The sequence below is a fragment of the Heterodontus francisci genome, chromosome 16 (genome assembly GCF_036365525.1).
Source record: "Heterodontus francisci isolate sHetFra1 chromosome 16, sHetFra1.hap1, whole genome shotgun sequence".
Classification (NCBI taxonomy): domain Eukaryota; kingdom Metazoa; phylum Chordata; class Chondrichthyes; order Heterodontiformes; family Heterodontidae; genus Heterodontus; species Heterodontus francisci.
Window position 1 is genome coordinate 49,761,246 of NC_090386.1, and position 25,323 is coordinate 49,786,568.

The following is a 25,323-nucleotide window of genomic DNA, read 5'->3' on the forward strand; positions in this document are numbered from 1 at the left end:
CCATGTGTGTCTTTTAATTCAGTGTGAATGCTACAGTACAATTTTGATTTAAATCGTTTTTTTCAAACCAGGATGGGTGGAAATGCTTGTAATCAACTTTGCAGCATCCGAAATGAATGGCATGAATATTCAGCTGAGCTTCTTTGTGAAGAGTTAACCATTGTAGGAAAGAAACAGCTTTACTATCTCACTCCCACTAAACTCATCTACTTTTGTCCTACAAATGATATAATTTCATTGTCAACGGTAAATCTCAGTATAGCTCTATTTACACTACAAGTGACTCCTAAATGCACTGAACAGAAGTATGACATTTCCAAAACTGATGGCAGTTGCAAGCAATGTTGCAAGACATTGCAGCATTATCACTAACAGCAGTCGAGTGAAAAGCTCTGTGGCTTATTCATGAGCTCTTTCAGTCAGAAGATGTTGATTAGGTAAATCTCAGCAATTTTGGGCCTATAAATCTGCCTTTTAATGAGAGAGCACCTTTACAATATAACATCCTTCTATATTCATTCTCATTTTGAGTAGCATTTTAGCATAATGTCATGGAATTAATAATGCAATAAAAGCACTGAGCAAGTGCCATCAAAGCATAAATACAGTAATGTTGATCAGGTAAGTATTGGGTGATTCATTTGTGCCTGGCCTTCTTCTGTATTGCTGACATATCAACCCTCCCCCGCTCCATGATAGAAACAATTCAACTCTCAATAAGTAGCTTTCTGCTTGAGTAATTTCTAAGATGTTAGAATATAAGATGTTACTTTGAGAGAAGAAAGTAGTAAAAAAAATACGTTTTTTTAATCAAAGCTTGTCACTGCCTGCCCAGACATGTTCCTTCTATGGGACATGTGGTGTTTTGAAACCTGTGTCATAAAGCTTCGTAGGACTCATGGTTTTAGCATTAATTTTGCCAAATTGAGAACATTTATAGTCCATTTGTGTAATGTCCTATCATGTATTCTCTCACAGTGTCAGGCATCAACTAGGTGCATGCTGGGGAAATTGTCGATGACTTTAGGCATGTTTTCTCCCTGCAGATCCTGAAGGTATTGGGGCAGAGTTCCACAGGTGTTAGCAGTCTTCTGATACCTCCCACAAGTGACCACTCCTTCCGTGCGAGTTTAGACAGTAAGCATTGGCAGATATTTAACCGCAAACGGCATCGCAGCCAAACTGAGACTTGTCTTCACCTCGTGTCACCACACCAGCAACAGTTTGCATTTATATGGCGGCTCTAATGTATTTCACAGTAGTGTGATCAAACAAATTTTGACAAATTAGGACAGGTTACCAAAAGCATGGTCACAGATGCAATCTTTAAGGAGAGTCTTAAAGAAGAAGAGAAGGATTGAGAGCCAGAGAGGCTCAGGGAGGGAATTCCAGAGATTAGGCATATGCATTTGAAAGCCATCAATGGTGGAGTGATTAAAATTTAGGATTTGCAAGAGGCGAGGGTGGAAGGAACGCAGAGAATTCACAAACTTTCCTGCACAGTTCATTGTATAGTAATTGGAAGTGGGACCCTGAACTAGTCAGGGCTGACCAAAGTTCTCCAAGTGTTTCCTCCAAATATATTTGCTCAAATACAACAATGTATGGTCTCCACTTGCCTCCCTCTTGCAATCTCTTTGGCTCCAGGTCACTTGCAGTTGTCATATGCTGCTGGCCTGTATGGTTGCACAGATTTCCCCAACAACACCTCACAGAAACTTCCACAGAAATAAAGGGCAGAGACAGAGAAAGCTGTGCTGGACTGGGAGTCAATTCTTATTAGTTTGAGCTGGTGTCATTTGTGATTTTTGGGCATGGAATCAGCTTGTCATGATGATAATCGACCCACATCCTCCCCGCCCTCAACCACCACACCACGACCACTGCCCCCGCCCCTCCCCCCCCATCTCCTTGGACTCTGGAAATCCTCCTGTTCCTGCTGGTGTAAATCTACACTGGATTACACATTTACCAACTGTGCCATGGACAGTGTTCTTTAGAAAAGTTTCAAACAGGAGTTCTCTTAAGGCCAAGAGGCTTGTTTCTCTGTGAATATCAGTCTCTCAACACTTCAATCATGTTTGAAACTCATCTGTTTTACTCACACACACAACTGAGTATTGCAGCTGACTGTAATTTTTGTTTGTGACTCAAACCTTCCCAGCTGCTGCTGGAACTGATCAAACTCCTTTACATTAATTTAATTTATTGAATTAAAATAAGCGTCAATTAAGGTACAGTATTACCTGCAGAGTGTGCCAAAGCCTTCAACAGCAGAGATGTCACGCCTTGCACCCAGACAGGACTCCCCCTCACTTCATCGACCTAGATGCAGTGTTGGTGGCTGTGGGGGTCAGGAGGGAGGTCCTCTTTCCAGAGGATAGAAGGAGGAGGCCACCAACCAAAACTAAAGAGGCCTAGGTTCAGATAGCTGCCACCGTCAGTGGCAGTAGCAAGAACAGTTAGCAGTATTTCTTCTTGCTAAAAGAGCAGGTAGTTCCCTTGAACTTCCTGGGTCTTGGTTCTTGCTGGGAAATGAGCAGACATTTCGTCTCCCTCCTCACAAGCCTTGCAATGGATTAAAGAAAATTATCATTCAACAAAGCAAGTTGGTGTGACACCTCCCCACCACGTGAAATGAAATGTGATGACAGGAACATTTTATTCTGAGGTCACAAATTTAAAAGAAACTGTACACACACATTCATCAGTCTCACTGTCATAAACATACACTGGTTTAATTTTTTTAATCCAGGATTGGGCATGAGCACAACTGGGGAGGTCCAACTGCTCTGACTGGGCTCAATCAGCTTGTGCTCCAGCATACGCTGAATTTCCTTGTGTATTTCTACAATACCTTCCTTTTCCAGTTTCTCTATATCAGTGAACTCAACCCTAGATTCAAAGTCATTCATAACTTTTTGAAGATCATCCAGCGCTTTTTGTACATCTTTTTTACTGTGCTCCACCAGGCCAACAGCTTGCTTTGGAGAGCACTTTTCAAACCAACTGTCACCTACTAAAATGGTGATTTCATTTGTGTGGATTAGCAGTCCTGGCACAAATTTTTTTTTTTATTTCCAAAATATACTTTATTCATAAAAATCTGTAAAAATTACATTGCCAAACAGTTTCAAAACAGCACCAAAAAATACAAACATTGCAAGGGAGATCAGTTTCCTTCAATACTGTCATGAGTTTCTTCCCAACCCTTCCGCTTCACAACTGTCATGTCAATTACAGTTTTACATTTACAGCAATTGAGAATATTAACGATACAGTTCGAGGGGTTTCCCATGGATCAGCCCCTCAGTTCAGCTTGGTGGGGGGACCTTACACTGTGGTCTTTCCCCATTGAGCCTTTGCTGCAGCTGCCCCAAGCTTTAGTGCATCCCTCAGCACGTAGTCCTGGACCTTGGAATGTGCCAGTCCGCAACATTCGGTGGTGGACAACTCTTTGCGCTGGAAGACCAGCAGGTTTCGGGCAGACCAAAGGGCGTCTTTCACCGAATTGATAGTCCTCCAGCAGCAGTTGATGTTTGTCTCGGTGTGCGTCCCTGGGAACAGCCCGTAGAGCACAGACTCCTGTGTTACAGAGCTGCTTGGGATGAACCTTGACAAAAACCACTGCATCTCTTTCCACACCTGCTTTGCAAAGGCACATCCCAGGAGGAGGTGGGCGACCGTCTCTTCCCCACCACAGCCAACGCGGGGGCACTGTGCGGAGGGGGCGAGACTTCGGGTGTGCATGAAGGATCTGACGGGGAGGGCCCTTCTCACCACCAGCCAAGCTACGTCTTGGTGCTTGTTTGAAAGTTCTGGTGATGAGGCATTCCGCCAAATGACTTTGACGGTCTGCTCGGGGAACCATCCGACAGGATCCACCGTTTCCTTTTCCCGTAGGGCCTTGAGGACATTCCGTGCAGACCACTGCCTGATGGACCGGTGGTCAAAGGTGTTTTCCCGCAGAAACTGCTCCACGAAGGATAGGTGGTACGGCACCGCCCAACTGCATGGAGCGTTCCGCGGCAATGTGACCAGACCCATCCTTCGCAACACCGGGGACAGATAGAACCTCAGCACGTAGTGACACTTGGAGTTTGCGTACTGGAGGTCTACACACAGCTTGATGCAGCCGCACACGAAGGTGGTCATCAGGATGAGGGCCACGTTGGGTACATTTTTCCCGCCCTTGTCCAGAGATTTGAACATCGTGTCCCTCCGGACCCGGTCCATTTTAGATCCCCAGATGAAGCGGAAAATGGCTCGGGTGACTGCCACAGCGCAGGAGTGGGGTATGGGCCAGACCTGCGCCACGTAGAGCAACAACGTGAGCGCCTCGCACCTGATGACCAGGTTCTTACCCACAATGGAGAGAGATCGCTGCCCCCACATGCCCAACTTTTGTCGTACCTTGGCTACTCGCTCCTCCCAGGTTTTGGTGCACGCCCCGGCCCTTCCGAACCATATCCCCAGCCTTTGCCTTTTGGGCCTCCTTATCTCGAGAGACAATGGATACGCGCCTGGAGGTGGTCAGTGGTTTGTGAAGCAGCGCCTGGAGTGGCTATAAAGGCCAATTCTGGAGTGACAGGCTCTTCCACAGGTGCTGCAGAGAAATGTGTTTGTCGGGGCTGTTGCACAGTTGGCTCTCCCCTTGCGCCTCTGTCTTTTTTACTGCCAACTACTAAGTCTCTTCGACTCGCCACAATTTAGCCCTGTCTTTATGGCTGCCCGCCAGCTCTGGCGAATGCTGGCAACTGACTCCCACGACTTGTGATCAATGTCACAGGATTTCATGTCGCGTTTGCAGACGTCTTTACAGCGGAGACATGGACGGCCGGTGGGTCTGATACCAGTGGCGAGCTCGCTGTACAATGTGTCTTTGGGGATCCTGCCATCTTCCATGCGGCTCACATGGCCAAGCCATCTCAAGCGCCGCTGACTCAGTAGTGTGTATAAGCTGGGGGTGTTGGCCGCTTCAAGGACTTCTGTGTTGGAGATATAGTCCTGCCACCTGATGCCAAGTATTCTCCGGAGGCAGCGAAGATGGAATGAATTGAGACGTCGCTCTTGGCTGGCATACGTTGTCCAGGCCTCGCTGCCATAGAGCAAGGTACTGAGGACACAGGCCTGATACACTTGGACTTTTGTGTTCCGTGTCAGTGCGCCATTTTCCCACACTCTCTTGGCCAGTCTGGACATAGCAGTGGAAGCCTTACCCATGCGCTTGTTGATTTCTGCATCTAGAGACAGGTTGCTGGTGATAGTTGAGCCTAGGTAGGTGAACTCTTGAACCACTTCCAGAGTGTGGTCGCCAATATTGATGGATGGAGCATTTCTGACGTCCTGCCCCATGATGTTCGTTTTCTTGAGGCTGATGGTTAGGCCAAATTCATTGCAGGCAGCCGCAAACCTGTTGATGAGACTCTGCAGGCACTCTTCAGTGTGAGATGTTAAAGCAGCATCGTCAGCAAAGAGGAGTTCTCTGATGAGGACTTTCCGTACTTTGGACTTTGCTCTTAGACGGGCAAGGTTGAACAACCTGCCCCCTGATCTTGTGTGGAGGAAAATTCCTTCTTCAGAGGATTTGAACGCATGTGAAAGCAGCAGGGAGAAGAAAATCCCAAAAAGTGTGGGTGCGAGAACACAGCCCTGTTTCACACCACTCAGGATAGGAAAGGGCTCTGATGAGGAGCCACCATGTTGAATTGTGCCTTTCATATTGTCATGGAATGAGGTGATGATACTTAGTAGCTTTGGTGGACATCCAATCTTTTCTAGTAGTCTGAAGAGACCACGTCTGATGACGAGGTCAAAGGCTTTGGTGAGATCAATGAAAGCAATGTAGAGGGGCATCTGTTGTTCACGGCATGCTGTTCTCCCTTCGTCAGATACAGGAGAAATGCCGTGAAAAACAGATGCCCCTCCACATTGCTTTCATTGATCTCACCAAAGCCTTTGACCTCGTCAGCAGACGTGGTCTCTTCAGACTAACCATATCCCCAGCACCTTCAGGTAATCTGACCTGACGGTGAAGGGGACAAAGGATCGGTCAGCCCAGTTCCCAAAGAACATGGCCTCGCTCTTGCCGTGGTTAACTTTGGCTCCCGAGGCCAGTTTGAACTGGTCGCAGATGCTCATCAGTCTGCGCACGGACAGCGGATCCGAGCAGAAGACGGCGACGTCATCCATGTACAGGGAGGTTTTAACCTGAGTGCCTCCGCTGCCTGGGATTGTCACCCCACTTATGCTCGCATCCTTCCTAATAGACTCAGCAAAGGGTTCAATACAGCAAACAAACAAGACCGGGGACAGAGGACAGCCCTGTCTGACTCCAGATTTGATCGGGAAACTTTCCGATTCCCACCCGTTGATTGAGACTGCGCTACTGATGTTTGTGTAGAGCAGTTGGATCCAATTGCAGATTCCCTCCCCAAACCCCATTTTGGAAAGCACGTCCATCATGTAGGTGTGCGATATCCTGTCAAAAGCCTTCTCCTGGTCCAGGCTGATGAGGCAGGTGTCCACCCTCCTGTCCCGTATGCAAGCGATCGTATCCCTGAGTAGCGCGAGACTATCAGAGATCTTCCTGCCGGGTACAGTACAGGTCTGATCGGGGTGAATCACCAACTCCAGAGCAGACTTGACTCGACTGGCTATGACTTTGGACAGAATCTTGTAATCAACATTAAGCAGTGAGATGGGCTGCCAATTCTGATTTCTACCCTCTCCCCCTTCTGCTTGTAAATGAGGGTGATGATGCCTTTTCTCATGGATTCTGACATGCTGCCGGCCAGGAACATACTCTCGTATACTTCCAGCAGGTCCGGGCCGACCCAGTCCCACAGGGCCGAGTACAACTCGACCGGTAAGCCGTCGCTTCCGGGAGTTTTACTCGTCTCGAAGGACTCGACGGCCTTTGTCAGCTCGTCCAGAGTTAGCGGCTTGTCCAGTCTCTCCCTCCTGCTGTCATCTAAGACCTCTGTGATAGATGACAGGAAGGACTGGGAGGCTCTGCTGTCTGTGGGCTTCACATCATACAGCCCAGCATAAAAGGATTTGCTGATCCTGAGTATGTCGGATTGCGAAGACGTTACTGAGCCATCTTCTTCCTTCAGGCTGCTGATAACAGAGCTCTCTCTGTGTACCTTTTGGAAGAAGTAACGCGAGCACGTCTCATCCTGCTCGATGGAGCGGACTCTGGACTGGAAGATGATCTTGGAGGCCTCCTTGGCAAAGAGCGAGGCCTGCTGGCTCTTCACCTCTTGGAGGTCCTCCTTGACCTCGACCCCCATTGACTGCAACCGGAGTAGATTTTGCATAATTTTCTGGAGTCGGGACAGTTCCCTCTGTCTCTCTCTCGCCTTCTGAACACCTTTGTGGATGAAGAACCTCTTGATGTTCTCCTTAATCGCTTCCCACCAGTGAACTGGAGACTCAAAGAGGGGTTTCACGGTCCTCCAACCTTTGTAATCCCTTTTGAGTTCCACAACGTTCTCTGGGGTCAGCAGTGTCGCATTGAGCTTCCACGTCCCTCTGCCAACGCGCTGGTCGTCCTGTAAGTGACAGTCAGCCAGTAAGAGGCAGTGGTCGGAGAAGAACACCGGCTTGACGTCGGTGGATCCGACCGTGACAGCACGGGACACAAACAGGAAGTCAATCCTGGAACGGGCAGACCCGTCCGATCTTGACCATGTGTATCTGCGCTGCGCTCCGTCTGCAGGTTTGCTGAAGACGTCGTGCAGTTTGGCATCTTTAACTGTTTCCACTAGGAATCTGGACGTAGCGTCCAGTTTGCTGTCGTCACTGCCGGATCGTCCAGCCGCATCGATGATGCAGTTGAAGTCACCGCCTAGGATGACCGGCCTGGACGTCGCCAGCAGCAGTGGGAGCTGCTGGAAGACGGTCAGCCGCTCGCTGCGTTGTACCGGGGCGTACACGTTGATCAACCGGAGTGGAGCGTTGTTGTACATCACGTCTGCTACGAGGAGGCGACCGCCCACCACCTCCTTAACTTCGGAGATGGTGAAGTTACCTCCCCGCAGCAGAATACCCAGCCGGAGGAACGGCAATCATTACCCCCCGACCAGATCGATGGCCCGTGGGACCTCCATCGCGACCACTGCCTGTCGGTGCTGAGGTGTGGTATTCCACACTCCTGCAGAAACAGTAGGTCAGCTTTGACCTTGGCAAGGTAATCCAAGGTTGAAACACATCGCGTAGTAGATTTAATGCTACGCACATTAATGGAAGCAATTCTTATACCCATTTTTTACTAAAAATTAGTTGTTGCTTCCCATACCATTTGTCCTCGCTCGTCCCAGTCCTTCGGGATGTTCCTGCATACCCATCGTGTGCGCAAGCAGTTTCACGTTGGTTGGGCTCAGAAACCCCTCCTGCTTTTTCATGCAGTGTTTGTTCCGCTCTGGTGACATGTTTAGTTTAGTTTAGAGATACAGCACTGAAACAGGCCCTTCGGCCCACCGAGTCTGTGCCGACCGTCAACCACCCATTTATACTAATCCTTCACTAATCCCATATTCCTATCACATCCCCACCTGTCCCTATATATTTCCCGATCACCTACCTATACTAGGGGTAATTTATAATGGCCAATTAACCTATCAACCTGCAAGTCTTTGGCATGTGGGAGGAAACCGGAGCACCCGGAGGAAACCCACGCAGACACAGGGAGAACTTGCAAACTCCGCACAGGCAGTACCCAGAATCGAACCCGGGTCCCTGGAGCTGTGAGGCTGCGGTCGGGGGGGTCTTGTAGGCAGAGAGGATTGGGTTGTCCTCAGCTGCTTCCATCTGTTCATCCTCGAAAACATCACTGCTCCCGGCTTCCTGGCATAAATTTTTTTTTTTCCAAAATATACTTTATTCATAAAAATCTGTAAAAATTACATTGCCAAACAGTTTCCAAACAGCACCAAAAAATACAAACATTGCAAGGAAGATCAGTTTCCTTCAATACTGTCATGAGTTTCTTCCCAACCCTTCCGTTTCACAATTGTCATGTCAATTACAGTTTTACATTTACAGCAATTGAGAATATTAACGATACAGTTCGAGGGGTTTCCCAGTGATGCAGCCCCTCAGTCCAGCTTGGTGGGGGAACCTTACACTGTGGTCTTTCCCCATTGAGCCTTTGCTGCGGCTGCCCCAAGCTTTAGTGCGTCCCTCAGCACGTAGTCCTGGACCTTGGAATGTGCCAGTCTGCAACATTCGGTGGTGGACAACTCTTTGCGCTGGAAGACCAGCAAGTTTCGGGCAGACCAAAGGGCGTCTTTCACCGAATTGATAGTCCTCCAGCAGCAGTTGATGTTTGTCTCGGTGTGCGTCCCTGGGAACAGCCCGTAGAGCACAGACTCCTGTGTTACAGAGCTGCTTGGGATGAACCTTGACAAAAACCACTGCATCTCTTTCCACACCTGCTTTGCAAAGGCACATTCCAGGAGGAGGTGGGCGACTGTCTCTTCCCCACCACAGCCAACGCGGGGGCACTGTGCGGAGGGGGCGAGACTTCGGGTGTGCATGAAGGATCTGACGGGGAGGGCCCTTCTCACCACCAGCCAAGCTACGTCTTGGTGCTTGTTTGAAAGTTCTGGTGATGAAGCATTCCGCCAAATGACTTTGACGGTCTGCTCGGGGAACCATCCGACAGGATCCACCGTTTCCTTTTCCCGTAGGGCCTTGAGGACATTCCGTGCAGACCACTGCCTGATGGACCGGTGGTCAAAGGTGTTTTCCCGCAGAAACTGCTCCACGAAGGATAGGTGGTACGGCACCGCCCAACTGCACGGAGCGTTCCGCGGCAATGTGACCAGGCCCATCCTTCGCAACACCGGGGACAGATAGAACCTCAGCACATAGTGACACTTGGAGTTTGCGTACTGGGGATCTACACACAGCTTGATGCAGCCGCACACGAAGGTGGTCATCAGGATGAGGGCCACGTTGGGTACATTTTTCCCGCCCATGTCCAGAGATTTGAACATCGTGTCCCTCCGGACCCGGTCCATTTTAGATCCCCAGACGAAGCGGAAAATGGCTCGGGTGACTGCCACGGCGCAGGAGTGGGGTAAGGGCCAGACCTGCGCGACGTGGAGCAACAACGTGAGCGCCTCGCACCTGATGACCAGGTTCTTACCCACAATGGAGAGAGATCGCTGCCCCCACATGCCCAACTTTTGTCGTACCTTGGCTACTCGCTCCTCCCATGTTTTGGTGCACGCCCCGGCCCTTCCGAACCATATCCCCAGCACCTTCAGGTAATCTGACCTGACGGTGAAGGGGACAAAGGATCGGTCAGCCCAGTTCCCAAAGAACATGGCCTTGCTCTTGCCGTGGTTAACTTTGGCTCCCGAGGCCAGTTCGAACTGGTCGCAGATGCTCATCAGTCTGCGCACGGACAGCGGATCCGAGCAGAAGACGGCGACGTCATCCATGTACAGGGAGGTTTTGACCTGAGTGCCTCCGCTGCCTGGGATTGTCACCCCTCTTATGCTCGCATCCTTCCTAATAGACTCAGCAAAGGGTTCAATACAGCAAACAAACAAGACCGGGGACAGAGGACAGCCCTGTCTGACTCCAGATTTGATCGGGAAACTTTCAGATTCCCACCCGTTGATTGAGACTGCGCTACTGATGTTTGTGTAGAGCAGTTGGATCCAATTGCAGATTCCCTCCCCAAACCCCATTTTGGAAAGCACGTCCATCATGTAGGTGTGCGATATCCTGTCAAAAGCCTTCTCCTGGTCCAGGCTGATGAGGCAGGTGTCCACCCTCCTGTCCCGTACGTAGGCGATTGTATCCCTGAGTAGCGCGAGACTATCAGAGATCTTCCTGCCGGGTACAGTACAGGTCTGATCGGGGTGAATCACCAACTCCAGAGCAGACTTGACTCGACTGGCTATGACTTTGGACAGAATCTTGTAATCAACATTAAGCAGTGAGATGGGCCGCCAATTTCTGATTTCAGCCCTCTCCCCCTTCTGCTTGTAAATGAGGGTGATGATGCCTTTTCTCATGGATTCTGACATGCTGCCGGCCAGGAGCATACTCTCGTATACTTCCAGCAGGTCCGGGCCGACCCAGTCCCACAGGGCCGAGTACAACTCGACCGGTAAGCCGTCGCTCCCGGGAGTTTTACTCGTCTCGAAAGACTCGACGGCCTTTGTCAGCTCGTCCAGAGTTAGCGGCTTGTCCAGTCCCTCCCTCCTGCTGTCATCTAAGACCTCTGTGATAGATGACAGGAAGGACTGGGAGGCTCTGCTGTCTGTGGGCTTCGCGTCATACAGCCCAGCATAAAAGGATTTGCTGATCCTGAGTATGTCGGGCCGCGAAGACGTTACCGAGCCATCTTCTTCCTTCAGGCTGCTGATAACAGAGCTCTCTCTGTGTACCTTTTGGAAGAAGTAACGCGAGCACGTCTCATCCTGCTCGATGGAGCGGACTCTGGACCGGAAGATGATCTTGGAGGCCTCCTTGGCAAAGAGCGAGGCCTGCTGGCTCTTCACCTCTTGGAGGTCCTCCTTGACCTCGACCCCCATTGACTGCAACCGGAGTAGATTTTGCATAATTTTCTGGAGTCGGGACAGTTCCCTCTGTCTCTCTCTCGCCTTCTGAACACCTTTGTGGATGAAGAACCTCTTGATGTTCTCCTTAATCGCTTCCCACCAGTGAACTGGAGACTCAAAGAGGGGTTTCACGGTCCTCCAACCATTGTAATCCCTTTTGAGTTCCTCAACGTTCTCTGGGGTCAGCAGTGTCGCATTGAGCTTCCACGTCCCTCTGCCAACCCGCTGTTCGTCCTGTAAGTGACAGTCGGCCAGTAAGAGGCAGTGGTCGGAGAAGAACACCGGCTTGACGTCGGTGGATCCGACCGTGACCGCACGGGACACAAACAGGAAGTCAATCCTGGAACGGGCAGACCCGTCCGATCTTGACCATGTGTATCTGCGCTGCGCTCCGTCTGCAGATTTGCTGAAGACGTCGTGCAGTTTGGCATCCTTAACTGTTTCTATTAGGAATCTGGACGTAGCGTCCAGTTTGCTGTCGTCACTGCCGGATCGTCCAGCCGCATTGATGATGCAGTTGAAGTCACCGCCTAGGATGACCGGCCTGGACGTCGCCAGCAGCAGTGGGAGCTGCTGGAAGACGGTCAGCCGCTCGCTGCGTTGTACCGGGGCGTACACGTTGATCAACCGGAGCGGAGCGTTGTTGTACATCACGTCTGCTACGAGGAGGCGGCCGCCCACCACCTCCTTAACTTCGGAGATGGTGAAGTTACCTCCCCGCAGCAGAATACCCAGGCCGGAGGAACGGCAGTCATTACCCCCTGACCAGATCGATGGCCCGTGGGACCACCATCGCGACCACTGCCTGTAGGTGCTGAGGTGTGGTATTCCACACTCCTGCAGAAACAGTAGGTCAGCTTTGACCTTGGCAAGGTAATCCAAGGTTGAAACACATCGCGTAGTCGATTTAATGCTACGCACATTAATGGAAGCAATTCTTATACCCATTTTTTACTAAAAATTAGTTGTTGCTTCCCATACCATTTGTCCTCGCTAGTCCCAGTCCTTCCCCTTCGGGATGTTCCTGCATACCCATCGTATGCGCAAGCAGTTTCACGTTGGTTGGGCTCAGAAACCCCTCCTGATTTTTCATGCAGGGTTTGTGCCGCTCGGGTGACATTGGGGGGGTCTTGTAGGCAGAGAGCATTGGGTTGTCCTCAGCTGCTTCCATCTGTTCCTCCTCGAAAACATCACAGCTCCCGGTCTCCCGGAGCTCAGGTGCGCCAGACGTGTCTTTGCTCCCGGTGTCCCGGAGCTGAGATGCGTTGGCCACGTCGTTACGTGTGGGGAATTGGGGTTGGGGCACGCCGGGCCCATCACAGCTTCCAGTGCCCGGGGGCTGGGATGCTTTATCATCCATCTCGGAGTTCTGCCGCCTCTTTTGAAGGGGCTGTCGTTCCAGCATTTCCCCGTCCAGTGAAGAGGAGTTGTTGCAGTCTGATTCAGAAGAGAGCCTCCTCTTGCCACTGGTTTGGGTGGTGGCTTTGGGATGTTTTTTCTTTGTGGTTTTCCTCTGGACCACTTGCCACTGACCTGTTTGTCCATCTGCTGCCTCCTCCTCCATTGATTCTGTCTGTGGAGGAGGGGTTTCCGGGCGCTGGGTAGGTGCTGGGTCGTTGGTTTCAGCCGCCTCCCCTTCCTTCTCAGGTTGAAGTTCCTCACTGCGGAGAAGGTTGCTGGTCTCCTTTCGAACAGCGGACGCCTTCGTCGAACCTTCGCCTGGCCATTCCTTGGACCTTGCCGCCTGAGCATAGCTGAGACAACGTTTGGGGCAGGTCTTGTAGAGATGGCCTGCCGCACCGCACAAGTTGCAACACTTAGTCTGCTTACAGTCCTTGGTCTGATGGCCTTCCTCCTTGCAGTTCTTGCAAACAACCGTGCTGCAGTTGGCTGCCATGTGACCAGATTTGCCACAGGTGCGGCAAACTCTGGGCTGCCCAGCGTAGACCAAGAAGCCTCGACTTCCCCCGATAGCGAAGCTGGAGGGAGGGTGGATGATGGCTCCACTGGGATCTACCTTCAAGGTCACCTTGACCTGCCACTTGCTGGTCCAGATCCCAAAGGGGTCCTTGACATCAGTGCTGCTGCCGGCCACCTCGACGTACCTGGCGAGAAAGGTGAGTACATCCACCACCGGAACATGGGGGTTGTAGAGGTGAATGGTCACCACCCGGTCCCGTTGTGACGGAAGCGTGAAGAGCGGCTCCGCTGTGAGGATCAACAGTGGCGCCCGGTCCCCTTTCTCCTTGAACGCCTTCAGGAACTTGATGCATCCCGCCACGTTCCGGAACGTCACGTCGAAGTATCCACTGCTGGGGAAATCCTGCAGGCAGAAGACGTCCGTCGCTTGAAATCCGCAGCAATCGAAGAGAATTTTCTTGATGAAGAAGGTGCGATCGACCGGTGCATCTCCTTCCTTGTCCTTCACGACCACACGAACGGTGTTGCGCACTCCCTGGCCCGAAGCTCGAAAATTGGTTATAGCCATTTTACTCAAAGCTTCCCCAGGATCAAAAGGCAATGATCATGGTCTCTTCTCAATCAAATAAGCACTGATAAGAACAGATACTACACTTGATCTTAGCCAAAAGGCCAATTGGCACTTGACTCAAACATCATGAGACACTTTCACAGGCAAAGTTTTAAGTCTGCCTTGAACTGCTTCATAGTCATTCTTTCCTTTAACCTAGTGTTCGAGTTGTTTCCTTGCAGCTTGAGACCACCTATCAAATTTGTCCTGCATCTCTTCCTGTTGTTCCAGCTCATCCAGCCTGCCCCACAATTCCTACTCAGTTCTTCCTCTGAGGAGGGAGGACAGACATAACCCTACTCAACTGGGCACAGATGCAGGGCCTCAGGAGTCACTGGAAGGGAGGCTCTACCTTGAATAGCAGCAGATGTACTCCCACATGTCAAAGGTCCCTGAGGCAGTTTGGGGTTTGGGCTGAGGATGGAGGAGTCTATTCAGCTAATGTGCACCACAATGGCTCAGGGCTATGAGCACATGAGCTCCTCCATAGAGAGAGAGTGGCCAACCTCTTGGAGAGCCTTATGGAACATCACTCAGAGTGAATGGAAGAGCTACACACTGACGTCCACAGGATCCATGAGACACTGGGTAGTTTGGACTGGTCAGTGGCACTGATGGCACAGAGATCTTTGGAGGGGATGCCAGCTGCACCCCAGCTGATGTCCTCCTCCAGGCACCCAGAGCGCCCGGCAAGGGCTGAGGATGTCACACAGGAGGATGAGGGTGCCACCCTTCACAGGATACCCTCATCATCTTCAGCCTCTTTGGCCTCTCTGACTGAGGGACCATCTGTGCAGCAGGGTGAAGTGACGGAGGCTACGCCTGTAATGCTACAGGTGCAACAACCTCTGGAGATGCCCCACGGCCACTTCCATAATGAGAATGACAGCCACATGCATCTCAGCCACAAGCCGAGATGAGTGAGCAGGCTGCCTCCACCTCCTCCGAGGCCACAAGGGGAGCACCGCAGGGAAGTGGCCAAGTCCGGAGACCAATGCATCACGTGGAACACTAAGTGGGTTACTGAGGTGTGTTCTTACTGTTTCTGTCTACTGTTTTCCTCTCTTTGCACGAGATAAATGATGACACTTTAAGCCACATGGCTGGGACTCCTTTTACTGACGCCATGACTGGAAAAGTGGTATTAGGTGGTGAAAGAGATAAAGGGATCATCCACAGTGAGGGGAAAAGCCTCTGCTTCCTTCACTGGCAGTAAGTCATTAGATATTCCAGCCTGTGTCTCCCATCCATGTGTTAGGACAGGTATCTCAGAGTCCCTTCCATGCCATGCCCCTCAACCTAGCTCAGGACTTAGGTGAAATGCTCCTGAATCACATGATCCCTGATATTCATGGCATCCTCATGAGGCCTCCGCACTCCAAGCTGTGCCCGGCCACCCCATTGTGCAGCTGGGGCACCTCTCTGTTCAGCGTTATCTCCCTCTGCCTCCACTTCTCCTCCTATCCCACCTCCTCTTCCTGCTCCTCATCCGAAGAGCTGCCTCCTTCCAGAGTCTCACCGTCCTCAAGTTCCACACTCCCTGGACAGCCATGTTACGAAGAACACAGCTGACCACCACAATGACTCAAAATCTTGCAGGAGGGTTATGGAGGGCGCAACCCAACCAGTCCAGCTACCGGAATCGCACCTTCAGAAGCTCGATGGCCTGCTCAATTGTTGTCCCAGTGAGCAGGTGACATTGGTTGTATCACCTCTGTGTCTGTCTCTGGAGCTTCTGCAGAGAGGTCAGTAGCCATCACTTCAAGGGATATCCATTGTCTCCTTGGAACCATCCACGAATTTTGGGGTTGGAGTGAAGATCTGAGGCAGCCTGGACTGGATGAAGGAGTCATGGCAGCTACCAGGAAAGCAAGCACACACATGGAGGAAGCTCTTATTGTGGTCACAGGCCAGTTGGACATTGAGGGAATGGGAGCCCTTCCTGTTCATGAATCTGATTGGATGGTTACTGGGCCACATAGGTGCAATCGATGATGCCCTGCACTGGGGAATCCAGCGTTGATGCTGATAGCCACTGTCCTCTGTCTCTGCGAGGCCATGTCTACTGTCAAATGAATGTACTGTCCAGCTATGGCAAAGATGGCATCAGTGACCTGAGAGATGCAGCAGCATGCAGCTGTTTGCGAGATGCCACTAAAGTCTGCAGCTAATCCTTGGAAGGAGCCAGAAGTTAAGAAGTTCAAGCCACAGTGACTCTGATGGCAGGGCATGATGAGCAATGCTGTGAGGTTTGAGGTATTTGGTGATGTGGGCACAGATCTCTGTGACCATCTGCCTGTAGAGTCGCAGTCTCCAGTGGCCCTTGGTGTCTGTCATCTCCAGGTAGTTTCATCTTCGGTGGTAGATCCTGTGTTGAGGGTGTGTCCTCTGTGGCCCTTCTGCCTCTCTTTCCTCTCCTGTGCCCTCATGCTGATCGGGGTTCCACCCTGCCTTGGAGGGTGTTGCCCTTCATTGCTCCTGGGCCCAAAATCTGACAGTCATGCGCCCATTGCAAGCTGCAGCCTTCCTTGTGATCAGGTGGCCATTCTACTGTGATTACCAGCCTTGCCTCCTGCTCTTTTGCTCCCATGATGTCAGAGGGCTAACAACCTCATTCAATGCCCAAGCGCTGATTGCCAACTGTCCCCACCACCTCCACAGCACCAAGGACACCTCTTTGCCAAAAGTCGAGTCCCTCTCTTCCCCTATGACCCTCTTACGAGGCCGGGGTATTTCCCTGGGGCAGTCAGGACTGGCTCCCCACTCTGTACCTGCCTCCGTTCAGCTGGTCAACTCCAGACAGCATGTGCAACCCACGCGCCCCTATGAAAATTTCAAAACCCCCCCACCTTTTAGTGAGCTCATAATGAACTCATCAACTTTAATTGGCCTTAATCAAGAGTTTGCTGTCCTGCCTAATCCCCTGGTCCTGGTGAACATTGCCAGCGCTGGGAATAATGTCTCAAAACCGACATGCTAGCCGACACTAGTACTTTCAGGCCCCAACTGCCTCTGTTTCCGCCCTTGGTGGGTCTGAAAATTCCACCCCAGGTAACTACAGGTCTTTCAGTTTAATGGAAGTTACTGAAACTTATCATCAGAGACTAAGCACTTGGATAAGTATGAGCTGATCAAAGAGAGTCAACAAGGTTTTGTAAAGATTCGGTCATGTCTAACTAATCTAGTTGAGTTTTACTGAGGAGATCACAAGCATGGTGGATAAGGGAGAGACTATGGATGTTGTCTAAATGAACTTCCAACAGGTGTTTAATAAGGTTCTGCATTGGAGATTATTAGCTAAAATTAGAGAACATGGAACAGGAGGTAATGTTGTGACATGGGCCAGTAGTTGGAAGGTAAGAGACAGAGAGCAGGGATAAAAGGTTTGTTGACTAATTGGTTTTTCCTCAGGAATCTTACTGAGCTCAGTTTTACACCCTATCTATTAATAACTTGAACAGAGAGTTATGTATCCAAGTTTTTGTTATTCTTTCATGGGATGTCAGCATAGCTGCCTAGGTCAGCATTTATTGCCCATCCCTAATTGCCCTTGAGATGATGCTGGCGAGCTGCCTTCTTGAAATGCTGCAAACCATATGGTGTAGGTACACCAACAGTGCTGTTAGGAAGGGAGTTCCAGGATTTTAACCCAGTGACAGTGAAGGAACGGCAATATCATTCCAAGTCAGGATGGTATGGGGCTTGGAGGGGAACTTTCAGGTGGTAGTATTCCCATGCATCTGCTGCCTTTGTCCTTCTAGGTGGTAGAGGTCGCAGGTTTGGAAGAAGCTATCGAAGGATGCTTAGTGAATTGCTGCAGTGCATCTTGAATATGGTACACACTGCTGCCACTGTGCGCTGGTGGTGAATGGAGTGAATGTTGAAGGTGGTGGATGAGGTGCAAATCAAACTGGCTGCTTTGTCCTGGATGGTGTCGAGCTTCTTGAGCGTTGTTGGAGCAGTATTTATCTGGCTGGTCCAGTTACGTTTCTAGTCAATGTAACCCCAGGATAGAAACATAGAAATTAGGAGCAGGAGTAGGCCATTCAGCCCTTCGGGCCAGCTCCGCCATTCATAAAAGATCATGGCTGATCATCTAATTCCGTACCCTGTTCCTGCTTTCTCCCCATATCCCTTGATCTCTTTGGCATTAAGAAATATATCTATCACTTTCTTGAATATATTTAATGACTTGGCCTCCACTGCCTTCTGCGGTAGAGAATTCCACAGGTTCACCACCCTCTGAGTGAAGAAATTTCTCCTCATCCTGGTTCTAAATGGCATACCCCGTATCCTGAGACACTGACCGCTGGTTCTGGACTCCCCAGCTATTGGGAACATCCTCCCTGCATCTAGCCTGTCTAGTCCTGTTAGAATTTTATAGGTTTTGAAAGCAACTAATTATTTCTACCTGGCAGGTAGAAAAAGTCAATGCAACACATGTAACGGTGAGTCAGGCTGACAAGCAGGGTTATTTTTTGGTTAATCTAAATTTCTTTAAAGAGTACAAGTTGGAAGCAACCAAGGAAAGGGCAAAAGAGAAGGAGTAATGAGTGAGAGTGAGGGAAGGGTGAATGGGGTTTAAGTCTCAGGAGAGTGACATAGAGCATGAGAGGGGGAGAGTACAGAGCTGAGTGGGTCATTCAAAGAGGAAGAGGTAAGGGTAGTAATGGAAATTATGGGTTAGTAGGAAGATGAAGGGATGGGGACAGGATGGGCATAAGGGGAAAGCATGAGTGATTGGGGGAGTTGATGGTAAGAGAGCTACACACTTTCTGCACAATCTGTACCCCAAATACAGCCATATACTCCTTTTCTCACATACTATGCCATACCATTCCATTCAATGCAATACATCTCATACCATGCCCTATCATGCCATACCACCCATCACTCCACTTGAAAGAAAATAATTTTTAAAATGGAGAGCAAAGCAGATGAGGACAGGGCGGAAACAAAAAGAAGAGTTTTGGGGAGGAAGAGAAAGACAGAGAAGAAAAGGGAGAGATAGTGAGAATATGAATCAGCAATATGAAGGCATTAGAGATGGATAAGACAGTTCTCCAACTTTCTGTATGCAATATGGGACTTTGAGTAGTGTAATATCACACACATATGTAAAAAAAAACTTTAATATTCATTAAAATGTCTTGTATGAATTAATTATTTTTCTGGTAAGTTATATGCTATAATTACATTATTCAAACTTTATTTGTTTACATACTGCTTGTGTTTACCGTAAAGTAGTTCTATCTAATTTTTTGATCCTATCTCTTCTAGCACTGAGATTGCACTTTCAAAGCAGTTCCTCATTTTGTGTGGCTGTATAGTATCCTTTAATTTTAATTTTAAAAATAACTATTAAAAAAAGTTGCAGAAAATAATTCCTTTAGTTGGAGGAAGCTCAGAGGCCAAGAGCTACCACTTTGGAGACAATTGGTGATCCGGGTGCAAATGGTGCCCAAAATTGCACCCAACCAATTTGAAAATCTGCCATGAATGAGTGCAATCGAACAGGGTTTTAAAATGTAATTTTTTTTAAAAAATTGCATCAAAATTTATTTCTTGATATATTTACAAGTGAACTTGGTGCAGTTTTGATCTCTCTTGGCATTTCTTCGCAGACGAAGATTCTGGGAAGGTTGTAGTCATCAGTTGCAGGCCCGCTGGTGGCTAGTCAGGCCTATCCGTGACCGACAGAGTCTGCCAGAGCGGGTAGAAGTGAAGGTGTTGTCGCTGCTGGGGGCAATTGGATCTATCCTTTTCCTCCTTTTCTCTTTCATTCTGGTTCTTTACTCAGTCTCAAAGGTGTCTGTTTCACTCCTGATGTAGCATCTCCAGGCATCATGATCTATGGCCTGTGCTTCCCAGTGGCAATGGTCAATGTGGCACACAGAGAGGGACTTCTTCAGGGAGTTCTTGAAATGTTTGCGTGGGGCCCCTCTGTTCCTTTTACCAGTGGTCAGCTCTCGTTCTTGGGCAGGCGACTGTCATCCATCCTGGCAACGTGAACCGTCCAACACAGTTGGTTTTGCAGGAGGATGGCCTCGGCATTGGCTGTTTCCAGGACTTCAGTATTTGAGATGCAGTCCTGCCAGTGGATCTTGAGGATGCTGCGGAGGCAGCGCTGATGGAAGTGTTCTGGAAGGCGTACATGACAGCAGTATAGGACCCATGACTCGGCGCCATACAGAAGGGTGGTGAGGACTACGGCTTTGTACACTTTGAGTTTGGTCTGAGCTCTGAGGCAGTGGTTGCTCCACGCAGGTTTGTAGAGCCTGCTGAATGTACTGTTTGCTTTTGAAAACCTATTGTCCACTTCCTTGTCTATGGTGGCATCAAATGAGATGACGCTCCCCAAATAAGTAAATTGCTTGACGGCATTCAGCTCAGTTCCCTCATTGACAATGCTTGGTGGTCAATATTATTCTTGGGGTGCAGGCTGATGCAGGACTTCAGTTTTCTTTAAATTGATTTTTAGTCTAAAGAGTTGAAAAATGTGTTGTTATACATTGCAGGTCTGACTGACTGTAGGCCAGGAGAGCACATTCATCGGCGAAAATCAGCAGTTTGATCAATACAGATGAAAATTAATTTTTCACAAAAATAATCATTTTTAATCAGTGTCAATTCTCCACATGACTCTAAATTACTGACAATACCTTTTACAGAATATGCAGAACCATCTCTTAGTTATATTGGTGTACAGAATTAAATTTCTTAGTAAATTAAAAACAAGCCATTACTGTCCTTGCACCCAAAAGCTCCACCTTAATATTTGGAGTCTCTTCAAAGGCCCGCCAACAAGAGCAATTAGTGGAAACTTGCAATGGTAATTAATTCACCCTGGGTATGTGGCCCGTTTTGTGGGCGGGGCCTGCTTCTAATGCAATAGTTTTAAACCAGCACAAAAGATTGTGGAAACTCAATCGCAGAATTTAACAGCAAATTGCAGTCTTTTGCGTTGGTTACATAGATTTCACATGAATTATGCCAAGAAAAATCGGCGTAACCAAGCGGAAACTCTAGCCTATGGTGTTTTTGTTTTAAAGGCCTTAGTTGGGCAAAAGCCAACATATATAACACCTTCAATAACTTGCAATAATTGTTTTCAAATCTAAGATGTCCAGTTTTGTTTGCAGGGGCAAGACCCACTCTCATTTCAATAGCTCAGCCTCCTGTTCATGTTCTCCAGACTTTCACCAATTTTTTGCCCACATGAAATGCACATTTCCTGATCAGTGCTGCTCAAACGTGATACTTACAGCCACATGCAAGTGATGCATGTTACTAATCCTCCAACTCACCTCCCTTCTGGAAAGCTGTTTTAGTATCAAAGTCTCCCAAATATGACATCAGGGGCTTATGTGAGAATTTAGAAAACAAACCCATGTCCATTCAATCAGAAGTCCAGCAAGTCAGACTACACCAACTAATGAAAAGATTTATTTTCATTGAAAAATGCTCCAATATTAGTGTTATATATTATTATACTATCTGTAAAGTGCTAGGAACGAATTGTTATGTATAAGTGTTCTGTTGTGGAGGTGGGGGGTGGGGGCGGGGGGGGGGGGATGTGGGGGGTGTGTGGTGGGAGTGAATATTCATAGCTGCACTAGAGATTCAAGTGACGTGTAACAGGAAACCAGCCTGGAGCAGTCCTATACCGGGGAGCATAGAAACTGAATGGAATAAACAAAGACGCCAGCGTTTCCAAGTCTAAAGTGTGATTTTTTAATAACATATGGGAACCAGAAAACAACCAAGAGACATAATATAGTGGCAGCGAATGTCTGTCAGTAAACCTAAAACATTTTAAACAAACTTAATGCTGAATTAGATTGGGGAAAATTGACCCAAATTGGTGCCAGAGAGAGAGAAAGAAAAACTGCATGAATCGTGCGAAAATAAAACCTGAAATGTTGGCCAGCACAGCAAGGATTGCACAGCTACAGCCCATATGAATTGGGAAGCTGATGATGTCGTAGAGGCATTTGAAAAGTTTAAACAAAAGTGCAGATTGACATTCAGTAGTTTTCTAAAAGGCACCAGCGAAGAGGAAAGGGTCAGCTACATCCTTTTGTGGGCAGGAGATAAAAGATGAAAGTTATTTAGCAGTTGGGAGCTAAGTGAAGAGGACAGCAGAAACCCAGACAAAATTTTTGAAAGATTCAACACCCATCTTCAGCCAAAATCAAATCATCAGATATACCGATATGAATTTCAAGGGCTTAGACAGGAACTAGGTGAGCCTATTGACAGTTGTGGAACAAGATTAAAAAATGCAGCCAGAAAATGTAAATTTAAGGACAGAGATGAACGGCTGATACAGCACCTAATTTGGGATTCTGCACATCCTGAAGTACAGAAAGCTCTAATCGGAAAGGACAAACTCACAATATCGCAGGCTGTAGACACTGCCAGAACACATGAAGCCACGAGCAGACACACTCACTACCCAAACAGTGAGCCTTCAGTTAAGCCACAAGAAAGGTAGCAGGGTTGATGCAGTGAAACAACAACAAAAAAAATGTACTCCAGAGAGGAAGACGTGCAGGAGCTGTGGACGACCACATGAATTTGCAGACAGAAGGAAATGTCCTGCATATGGATCAATCTGCAGAGCTTTTGGAAAGTCCAATCACTGGGAAAAGATGTGCAGAACAAGGGAAGAAGGTGGTAGATGAGTCATCAGAGCCAGAGTAACAGCGCAAATGAGTAGGGAAGGAAACCAAAATATTCATACCCTGGAAGATGACGATGGGAGTGAGAACAGGAAAGACATAGGAACCATACAATTGCATGAAATGTCTGAATGCAACAGTTCCAAGAGAAAAGAAATTCATACGACCATTCAGATCAGGAAGAGGCTGAGAAATGAGCCCATAATGATAAATCTGAAGGTGAAGATTGATACTGGAGTGCAGAGTAACATCATCCCACTCAAACTATACCAGAAGATCTTTCCTGAAAATTTGGAAGTAAATGGTTATCTAAGGAAAGGTGCTCTGCAACTGAACAACGTCACGCTAACAGCATAAGGGGGAACTGAGATTCGACAGCTAGGAATAACCCAAATCAGAGGGACACACAAAAGAAAAGATGTTAACTGTATGTTCTACATCACTGAAACAGATGGTCCTGCTATCCTGGGGTTGAGCACTTGTGAAGAGCTGCAGATTATCTCAGTAAACCATGAGGTGAAAGAGGTGACACTGAGGGTTGAAGATAGTACACCCATTGAAAAGCATCCTCCAATCAGAAGCAAAGAAGATCTGGTACAAGCGTACCCAGAGTGTTTTGATATGGTTGAATGCTTTGAAGATTTTGAGTATCACATCACTATTGACTCAGCAATGAAACCAGTGATTCATCCTCTATGTAAAGTAGCAATAGAACTAAAAGGAAAGCTTGAAATAGAGTTCCAAGAAATGGAAGCCCCAAGAGATATGAGGAAGTTGAGAAATTTCCTTGACTTGATCCAATATATGAGCTCCTTCATACTGCACACATCAGAACACACAGAAAACCTGTGGGAGTTGATGAAAGAAGATGTAGAGTACCAGTGGTCAGAGTCACACAACAGGAGCTTCAACAAACTCAAAAAAGTAATATGCAAGGAGACAAGTCTGTCCTACTACAACAGAAAGAAACCTGTCACTCTGCAAGTAGATGCTTCCACAAAAGGTCTGGGAGCAGCCCTGGTACAAGAGGGAAAGCCAATAGCATTTGCATCCAAAGCTCTAACATCAACTGAGACAAGATATGCCAACATAGAAAGAGAACTTTTGGCAGTTGTGTATGGATGTGAGAAGTTCCACACATATCTCTATGGGCGAAGGTTCATAGCAGAGAATGATCATCATCCATTGGAGCATATCTACAAGAAAAATCTATGTAAAGCACCAACAAGACTGCAGAGGTTACTCTTGAGGTTTCAGTTACGATTTTACTCTGAAGTACAAGCCAGGAAGAGAAACGGTGCTGGCAGACACCCTATCTCGGTTGTCACCACAGGAGAAACATGAGATAGAAGATCTAGGTATAAAGATTCATCACCTGGTGAATGTAACACGATCGAAACATTCAAATTAGAGAGGAGACCAACAAAGATGAGGAGTTACAGATGATCTCTCAGCAAGTGATCCAGGGATGGCCTGATAGAATACAGCACACATAGCCAGCATACGGCAGTACTGGTCTATCAGTGATGACATCTCACTAGAAGATGGTGTTCTGCTGGCCGGATCCAGAACAATCATACCCAAAACAATGCAGGAAGAACTTCTCCAAAAGATACACGAAGGCCACATGGGAATGGAGAAATGTAAGATCAGAGCTTGATCAGCTGTGTACTGGATAGGCATATACAAAGACATTGAAAGTATGGTGTCTACATGCAATGTATGCCAGAAGTACAGAAACATGCAGCAGAAAGAGGAGATGATAGCTACTGAAGTACCACCCAGACCATGGCATACTGTAGGAGCCAATTTATTCACACATAATCAAGAATGGTATCCCATAGTCGCAGACTACTACTCAAAGTTCCCTTTTATCCAGAAGTTAAAAGACTTGAGAGCCACAACAATCATTTCAGCAGTATGAGTTCTGTTCGCTGTGCAAGGGATTCCTGAAATATTAATATGTGACAGTGGCACCCAATTTACATCCAGAGAATTTAAGGAATTCACTGACCAGTTGGGTTCAACACCATCACCTCATCACCACACTACCCATGGGGACATGGGTTTATCGAAAGACACATACAGTCGAAAGGACCCTTGTGAAATGCCAAGAGACAAAGGAAGACCCAAACCTGGCCTTATTGTCACTCCAATCCACACCTCTCAAGGTTGATATGAAATCACCTGCAGAGTTGTTGAATGGAAGAAAATATAAGGCTACTCTGCCAAGCAAAATACATCCTTCAAGTGACCAGGAGGAAGTGAGACAACAACTCACTGAAGCACAGGTAAGAGGAGAGCAACACTTCAACAAGCATGCTAAATCCCTTCCTGAGCTGTTGAAAGGACAAACTGTACAGGTACAGGATCCAATCATGAAAACCTGGATCCCAGCAAAAGTTGTTGGTGAAGCTGAGACCCCAAGGTGATATATCATTGAGACCAAAACCAGTAACCAAATGAGAAGGAACAGAATCTATATTCGACCTACACCTGAGCAGGAAAAATAGAAAAGACCATC